Raw genomic sequence first — 10,000 nt, forward strand, 5'->3', positions numbered from 1 at the left:
GAGACAGAGAGAGAGAGAGAGATTGAGAGAGAGAGAGAGACAGAGAGAGAGAGAGAGAGAGAGAGAGAGAGAGAGAGAGAGAGACAGAGAGAGAGAGACAGAGAGAGAGAGACAGAGAGAGACAGAGAGAGAGACAGAGAGAGACAGAATGAGAGAGAGAGAGAGAGAGAGAGAGAGAGAGAGAGAGAGACAGAGAGAGAGAGACAGAGAGAGACAGAGAGAGAGAGAGAGAGAGAGAGAGAGAGAGAGAGAGAGAGAGAGAGAGAGAGAGAGAGACAGAGAGAGAGAGAGAGAGAGATCTATCTTATCTACCAACATAGATAGGGAGAGAGATCTATAGAGAGAGAGAGAGAGAGAGATCTATCTCTTATCTACCAACATAGATAGGGCTCTAACTCCTCTAGCCCCACAGTGAAATAGGGTGCAGGCCAGGCAGCAGGCTGTTAGCCAACCTGCCAGCTTAGTGGAGTCTGCCAATAGCATAGTCAGTGTAGTCAGCTCAGCCATACCCATTGAGACTGTGTCTGTGCCTCGACCTAGGTTGGGCAAAACTAAACATGGTGGCGTTCACCCTAGCAATCTTATTAGGATAAAGACCTCCTCCATTCCTGCCATTATTGAAAGAGATCGTGATACCTCACATCTCAAAATAGGGTTACTTAATGTTAGATCCCTCACTTCAAAGGCAGTCATAGTCAATGAACTAATCACTGATCATAATCTTGATGTGATTGGCCTGACTGAAACATGGCTTAAGCCTGATGAATTTGCTGTGTTAAATGAGGCCTCACCTCCTGGTTACACTAGTGACCATATTCCCGTGCATCCCGCAAAGGCGGAGGTGTTGCTAACATTTACGATAGCAAATTTCAATTTACAAAAAAAAATGACGTTTTCATCTTTCGAGCTTCTAGTCATGAAATCTATGCAGCCTACTCAATCACTTTTTATAGCTACTGTTTACAGGCCTCCTGGGCCATATACAGCGTTCCTCTCTGAGTTTCCTGAATTCCTATCAGACCTTGTAGTCATAGCAGATCATATTCTAATTTTTGGTGATTTTAATATTCACATGGAGAAGTCCACAGACCCACTCCAAAAGTCTTTCGGAGCCATTATCGACTCAGTGGGTTTTGTCCAACATGTCTCTGGACCTACTCACTGCCACAGTCATACTCTGGACCTAGTTTTGTCCCATGGAATAAATGTTGTAGATCTTAATGTTTTTCCACAAAATCCTGGACTATCGGACCACCATTTTATTACGTTTGCAATCGCAACAAATAATCTGCTCAGACCCCAACCAAGGAGCATCAAAAGTCGTGCTATAAATTCTCAGACAACACAAAAATTCATTGATGCCCTTCCAGACTCCTTCTGCCTACCCAAGGACGTCAGAGGACAAAAATCAGTTAACCACTTAACTGAGGAACTCAATTTAACCTTGCGCAATACCCTAGATGCAGTTGCACCCCTAAAAACGAAAAACATTTGTCATAAGAAACTAGCTCCCTGGTATACAGAAAATACCCGAGCTTTGAAGCAAGCTTCCAGGAAATTGGAACGGAAATGGCGCCACACCAAACTGGAAGTCTTCCGACTAGCTTGGAAAGACAGTACCGTGCAGTACCGAAGAGCCCTCACTGCTGCTCGATCATCCTACTTTTCCAAATTAATCGAGGAAAATAAGAACAATCCAAAATTTCTTTTTGATACTGTTGCAAAGCTAACTAAAAAGCAGCATTCCCCAAGAGAGGATGGTTTTCACTTCAGCAGTGATAAATTCATGAACTTCTTTGAGGAAAAGATCATGACCATTAGAAAGCAAATTACGGACTCCTCTTTGAATCTGCGTATTCCTCCAGGGCTTAGCTGTCCTGGATCTGCGCTAGCTCTGCGAGGGCCTGGGATCGGGAGAGACACTTAAGTGTTTTAGTACTATATCTCTTGACACAATGATGAAAATAATCATGGCCTCTAAACCTTCAAGCTGCATACTGGATCCTATTCCTACTAAACTGCTGAAGGAGCTGCTTCCTGTGCTTGGCCCTCCTATGTTGAACATAATAAACAGCTCTCTATCCACCGGATGTGTACCAAACTCACTAAAAGTGGCAGTGATAAAGCCTCTCTTGAAAAAGCCAAACCTTGACCCGGAAAATATAAAAAACTATCGGCCTATATCGAATCTTCCATTCCTCTCAAAAATTTTAGAAAAAGCTGTTGCGCAGCAACTCACTGCCTTTCTGAAGACAAACAATGTATACGAAATGCTTCAGTCTGGTTTTAGACCCCATCATAGCACTGAGACTGCACTTGTGAAGGTGGTAAATGACCTTTTAATGGCGTCAGACCGAGGCTCTGCATCTGTCCTCGTGCTACTAGACCTTAGTGCTGCCTTTGACACCATCGATCACCACATTCTTTTGGAGAGACTGGAAACCCAAATTGGTCTACACGGACAAGTTCTGGCCTGGTTTAGATCCTACCTGTCGGAAAGATATCAGTTTGTCTCTGTGAATGGTCTGTCCTCCGACAAATCAACTGTACATTTCGGTGTTCCTCAAGGTTCCGTTTTAGGACCACTATTGTTTTCACTATATATTTTACCTCTTGGGGATGTTATTCGAAAACATAATGTTAACTTTCACTGCTATGCGGATGACACACAGCTGTACATTTCAATGAAGCATGGTGAAGCCCCCAAAATTGCCTTCGCTAGAAGCCTGTGTTTCAGACATAAGGAAGTGGATGGCTGAAAACTTTTTACTTTTAAACTCGGACAAAACAGAGATGCTTGTTCTAGGTCCCAAGAAACAAAGAGATCTTCTGTTAAATCTGACAATTCATCTTGATGGTTGTAAAGTCGTCTCAAATAAAACTGTGAAGGACCTAGGCGTTACTCTTGACCCTGATTCTCTCTTTTGACGAACATATCAAGACTGTTTCAAGGACAGCTTTTTTCCATCTACGTAACATTGCAAAAATCAGAAATTTTCTGTCCAAAAATGATGCAGAAAAATTAATCCATGCATTTGTTACTTCTAGATTAGACTACTGCAATGCTCTATTTTCCGGCTACCCGGATAAAGCACTAAATAAACTTCAGTTAGTGCTAAATACGGCTGCTAGAATCCTGACTAGAACCAAGAAATTTGATCATATTACTCCAGTGCTAGCTTCCCTACACTGGCTTCCTGTTAAGGCAAGGGCTGATTTCAAGGTTTTACTGTTAACCTATAAAAGCGTTACATGGGCTTGCTCCTACCTATCTTTCCGAGTTGGTCCTGCCGTACATACCAATACGTACGCTACGGTCACAAGACGCAGGCCTCCTAATTGTCCCTAGAATTTCTAAGCAAACAGCGGGAGGCAGGGCTTTCTCCTATAGATCTCCATTTTTATGGAACAGTCTGCCTACCCATGTGAGAGACGCAGACTCGGTCTCAACCTTTAAGTCTTTACTGAAGACTTATCTCTTCAGTAGGTCATATGATTGAGTGTAGTCTGGCCCAGGAGTGTGAAGGTGAACGGAAAGGCTGGAGCAACGAACAGCCCTTGCTGTCTCTGCCGGGCCGGTTCCCCTCTCCACTGGGGTTCTCTGCCTCTAACCCTGTTGCAGGGGCTGAGTCACTGGCTTGCTGGTGCTCTTTCATGCCGTCCCTGGGAGGGGTGCGTCACTTGAGTGGGTTGAGTTACTGACGTGATCTTCCTGTCTGGGTTGGCGCCCCCCCTTGGTTTGTGCTGTGGTGGAGACCTCTGTGGGCTATACTCGGCCTTGTCTCAGGATTGTAAGTTGGTGGTTGGGGATATCCCTCTAGTGGTGCGGGGGCTGTGCTTTGGCGGAGTGGGTGGGGTTATATCCTTCCTGTTTGGCCCTGTCCGGGGTTTCTTCGGATGGGGGCCACAGTGTCTCCCGGACCGCTCCTGTCTCAGCCTCCAGTATTTATGCTGCAGTAGTTTATGTGTCGGGGGCTGGGGTTAGTTGGTTATACCTGGAGTACTTCTCCTGTCTTATCCAGTGTCCTGTGTGAATTTAAGTATGCTCTCTCTAATTCTCTCGTTCTCTCTTTCTCTCTGAGAACCTGAGCCCTAGGACCATACGTCAGGACTACCGGGCATGATGACACCTTGCTGTCCCCAGTCCGCCTGGCCTTGCTGCTATTCCAGTTTCAACTGTTCTGCCTGCGGCTACGAAACCCCCTACCTGTCCCAGACCTGCTGTTTTCAACTCTAAATGATCGGCTATGAAAAGCCAACTGAGAGACCTGAGCCCTAGGACCATACGTCGGGACTACCGGCCGTGGTGACTCCTTGCTGTCCCCAGTCCGCCTGGCCTTGCTGCTATTCCAGTTTAAACTGTTCTGCCTGCGGTTATGGAACCCCTACCTGTCCCAGACCTGCTGTTTTAAACTCTAATGATCGGCTATGAAAAGCCAACTGAGATTTATTCCTGATTATTATTTGACCATGCTTGTCACTTATGAACATTTTTGAACATCTTGGCATGGTTCTGTTATAATCTCCACCCGGCACAGCCAGAAGAGGACTGGCCACCCCTCATAGCCTGGTTCCTCTCTAGGTTTCTTCCTAGGTTTTGCCTTTCTAGGGAGTTTTTCCTAGCCACCGTGCTTCTACACCTGCATTATTAGCTGTTTGGGGTTTTAGGCTGGGTTTCTGTACAGCACTTCGAGATATTAGCTGATGTAAGAAGGGCTATATAAAATAAAATTGATTGATTGATTGAGAGAGAGAGAGAGAGAGACAGAGAGAGAGAGAGAGAGAGAGAGAGACAGAATGAGAGAGCTAGAGTGTGTCAGAGAGAGAGAGACATAGAAACAGAATGAGGGATCTCTCTCTCTCCCCTCCCTCCCTCATACTCACCACACGGTGGTGTCCACAGAGCTGTCGTTGAGTTGTGTGTAGTCCAGTTGAGAGAAGAGAGGGAAGAGAACCTGTATTCCTCCTATAGAGTGGATGGCACTGTGGATGGAGTGGGTCACTGTGGCCTTCACATCCTACACATGAGAACACACCGTTAGGGATGTATACACACACACACACACACACACACACACACACACACACACACACACACACACTCTGTAAAATGGGGTCACTGTGACCTTCACATCCTACAGGAGAGTAAACATACCATCGATACACCGTTTGAAGTCAGACACACACACACACACACACACACACACACACACACACACACACACACCACCCTCCCCTCCCTCAACCCCCACCACCCTCCCTCCCTCCCTCAACCCCCACCACCCTCCCTCCCTCCCTCAACCCCCACTACCCTCCCCCGCCCCCTAACCTGCAGCATGAGTGCGTGTGGTGAGTGTACGAAGATGGATGGGTTCTCTCTGGGTGATGACTCCAGACAGAGCTGTGCGTCGGTGGCCTTGGCGTTGTAGGTGAAAGAGATGGAGCTGGCTAGCTTCCCGTCATACAGGACCTGCAGTACATTACATTACACATTTGAGTTATTCAACAGACTCTCTTACCCAGAGTGACTTACAGTCAGTGCATTCATCTCAAAGGGATACTGCAAGATTATGGCAAATAAGCTGTTTTTTTATCCTTAGCCAGAGTCAGATACCATTTTTTTATGCTAGCATACCCGTAGACTTCCAGTCATTGTGCTAACGCTAGTTAGCATTGGCTCATGAAACTACCTCCAACTTCCTTCATACTGCATGCAAAAAAAATCTTTAAAATGATATCCACGAGTTCATCTGACTCCGGGGAAGTAGATAAATATCCATTCAGCGTAGCTAGGTAAGAGGACCACATATCACAGTCACAGAATGTCAAACTCTTCCTACCTGCTTATGGTGCTCTGCCAGGTGGATATCACTCTCCGACTTAAACTTAAAGGTGCTCTACAGGAGGAGAGAGGGGGACAGGGGAGAGAGGGGGAGGGGGGATATAGAGGGGGAGGGGGATAGAGAGGGGGAGGGGGATATAGAGGGGGAGGGGGATAGAGAGGGGGAGGGGGGATATAGAGGGGGAGGGGGGATATAGAGGGGAGGGGGATATAGAGGGGGAGGGGGATATAGAGGGGGAGGGGGGATATAGAGGGGAGGGGGATATAGAGGGGGAGGGGGGATAGAGAGGGGAGGGGGGATAGAGAGGGGAGGGGGATATAGAGGGGAGGGGGATAGAGAGGGGGAGGGGGATATAGAGGGGGAGGGGGGTAGAGAGGGGAGGGGGATATAGAGGGGGAGGGGGATATATAGAGGGGGGAGGGGGATATAGAGGGGGAGGGGGGATAGAGGGGGGAGGGGGGATATAGAGGGGGAGGGGGATATAGAGGGGGGAGGGGGATATAGAGGGGGAGGGGGGATATAGAGGGGGAGGGGGATAGAGAGGGGGAGGGGGATATAGAGGGGGAGGGGGATATAGAGGGGAGGGGGGATATATAGAGGGGAGGGGGATAGAGAGGGGGAGGGGGGATATAGAGGGGGAGGGGGGATAGAGAGGGGGAGGGGGATAGAGAGGGGGAGGGGATAGAGAGGGGAGGGGATATAGAGGGGGAGGGGGATATAGAGGGGGAGGGGGATATGAGGGGGAGGGGGATATAGAGGGGGAGGGGGATAGAGAGGGGGAAGGGGGATAGAGGGGGAGGGGGGATATAGAGGGGGAGGGGGATATAGAGGGGGAGGGGGGATATAGAGGGGGAGGGGGATATAGAGGGGAGGGGGGATATAGAGGGGGAGGGGGATAGAGGGGGAGGGGGATAGAGAGGGGAGGGGGGATATAGAGGGGAGGGGGATATAGAGGGGGAGGGGGATATAGAGGGGGAGGGGGATATAGAGGGGGAGGGGGATAGAGAGGGGGAGTGAGGAGGGAGAGGGGGAGAGGTAGGAAAAAGGGGGAGAAATATATTTGTTTTAATACATGAAAGAAAAGAAATATGGAATAGATAGAGAGTGATAGATACATAATGGAATGAAATAGAATGGAGTGTGTGTTAGTCTAATGAACACAGTGTTAGTCTAATGAACACAGTGTTAGTCTAATGAACACAGTGTTAGTCTAATGAACACAGTGTTAGTCTAATGAACACAGTGTTAGTCTAATGAACACAGTGTTAGTCTAATGAACACAGTGTTAGTCTAATGAACACAGTGTTAGTCTAATGAACACAGTGTTAGTCTAATGAACACAGTGTTAGTCTAATGAACACAGTGTTAGTCTAATGAACACAGTGTTAGTCTAATGAACACAGTGTTAGTCTAATGAACACAGTGTTAGTCTAATGAACACAGTGTTAGTCTAATGAACACAGTGTTAGTCTAATGAACACAGTGTTAGTCTAATGAACACAGTGTTAGTCTAATGAACACAGTGTTAGTATAATGAACACAGCGTTAGTCTAATGAACACAGTGTTAGTCTAATGAACACAGTGTTAGTCTAATGAACACAGTGTTAGTCTAATGAACACAGTGTTAGTATAATGAACACAGTGTTAGTCTAATGAACACAGTGTTAGTCTAATGAACACAGTGTTAGTCTAGCTACTAAGGTTAACTTCTATGGGATCGGTATCCTGTATACGGGACGGGTGCGCTAATGTGATTAGCATGACTGTTGTAAGTAACAGCAAACTTTCCGGGACATAGACATGTCTTATATGGGCAGAAAGCTTACATTCTTGTTAATCTAACTGCACTGTCCAATTTACAGTAGCTATTACAGTGAAAAACATACCATGCCATTGTTTGAGGAGAGTGCACAACAACTAAAAACCTATCACAGCAACTGGTTTGATACATTCACCTATGAAGGTAAATAATGTACTTACATTCAGTAATCTTGCTCTGATTTGTCATCCTAAGGGTCCCAGAGATAAAATGTAGCATAGTTTTGTTTGATAAAATCCATTTTTATATTCAAATGTAGGAACTGGGTTCTACAGTTTGAACCCCTGCTGTCTCTAGCTCCACACCCACCCCGCCCGGCCATCTAGATGTGTGAAAGTTAGTGTATAAGCTAATGATCCATCATGTATGACATTCCTGGGAGTGTGTAAACTTACATTTTGTATTACCATATCATTTTTGTATGTTCTCTATAGTTATGTACTTGAAAATGTATCAATTGACCAATTCGGCACATTTGGGCAGACTTTAAACCAAGTAGTCCAGTATTGCAATGCTTCAATGGATCAATCTGAAACTTTGCACACACACTGCTGCCATCTAGAGGCCTAAATGGCAATATTATATTGTGGCCTTTCTCTTGCATTTCAAAGATGATAATAATTATAGAAAACGCATGTTTTTTTGTTTGTATTATCTTTTACCAGATCTAATGTGTTATATTCTCCTACATTAATTTCACATTTCCACAAACTTCAAAGTGTTTCCTTTCAAACGGTATCAATAATATGCATATCCTGGCTTCAGGTCCTGAGCTACAGGCAGTTAGATTTGGATATGTCATTTTAGGCGAAAATTGAGTCCGATCCTTAAAGAGGTTAACCTAGTTACCTACTAAAGTTAACCTAGTTACCTACTAAAGTTAACCTAGTTACCTACTAAGTATTTATACAAATAAGATCTCAACTAAACCCAGAATCAAAAGGGTTATCTGTCGCTCTGTGACCACCGGTACCTCCAGAACAAAGTAGACTCCAAATAGCCTACGAAGTTGCCAATGTCTTTGCAATTGCTACAAACAAGCAAAGAATAAAACGATGCTTCAACTGAAAACCGAGATGACTGCAAAATATAAATATAGTAGGCCTAAATACATTATATCAATCACATTAAAATACATTTGATGTTCATTCGGTTGAGTTCTGTTTTTACTACTTGCAGGCTACTGTCTGTAATTTCTCTCAATATATGTTATGATGTGTAACTACAGGTGCTCAATGAAGTGCTGCATCTTGATTCAGAGCATCGTTATAGGGCAAGCATAATAAGCCATAGGTGTTAATATCCCTCTAGGAGCTGATCCGTTGTCAGTATTGTGGAATAATTCTAATGTTAAGGTAAGATTTGAATGGAGAAAGCTGATCTGAGAGCAGTGCTGCTTTTCTTTTGATCCTATCAGTATCAACACATGCTCCAACGACGCACTTAGCCAATGTTCTCTCTATGTGCTTGTTTGGGAAACACTATTAAAAAGTTGGCTAGTAAATATTGATGAATCGCAACTTGGAAACGAGGCCCTGATCTTCCAGTGTCCAGTGAACAGCTTGTTGGGAGTGCCATGCTGCTCCAACCCTAATGGACTGGTGAACAGCTTGTTGGGAGTGACACTGATGCGTCCCAAATGGACTGGTGAACAGCTTGTTGGGAGTGACATGCTGCTGCCACCCTAATGGACTGGTGAACAGCTTGTTGGGAGTGACATGCTGCTGCCACCCTAATGGACTGGTGAACAGCTTGTTGGGAGTGACATGCTGCTGCCACCCTAATGGACTGGTGAACAGCTTGTTGGGAGTGACATGCTGCTGCCACCCTAATGGACTGGTGAACAGCTTGTTGGGAGTGATATGCTACTGCAACCCTAATGGACTGGTGAACAGCTTGTTGGGAGTGATATGCTACTGCAACCCTAATGGACTGGTGAACAGCTTGTTGGGAGTGACACTGATGCGTCCCAAATGGCACCGTTAGGGAAAAGGATGACATTTGGGACGCAGCTGCTGTCTGGACACTACTAGACTGAAGATCAATCTATGACACCCTCATTATCGCACCGCACACGGATACACGGATACACGGATACACGGGGACACGGATACACGGGGACACGGGGACACGGATACACGGATACACAGGGACACGGATACACGGAGACACGGATACACGGATACACGGGGACACGGATACACGGATACACGGGGACACGGATACACGGATACACGGATACACGGGGACACGGATACACAGATACACGGGGACACGGATACACGGGGACACGGATACATGGATACACGGATACACGGGGACACGGATACACGGAAA

The 10,000-nt window shown here is 46.0% G+C and overlaps 1 pseudogene; it reads right to left on the reverse strand.

Annotated features, from left to right (window-relative positions):
• The window catches only part of LOC123481202, a 274,390-nt pseudogene that overhangs the window by 138,693 nt on the left and 125,697 nt on the right, over nt 1-10,000 (reverse strand).

This window comes from Coregonus clupeaformis, unplaced genomic scaffold (genome assembly GCF_020615455.1).
Source record: "Coregonus clupeaformis isolate EN_2021a unplaced genomic scaffold, ASM2061545v1 scaf0252, whole genome shotgun sequence".
Classification (NCBI taxonomy): Eukaryota; Metazoa; Chordata; class Actinopteri; order Salmoniformes; family Salmonidae; genus Coregonus; species Coregonus clupeaformis.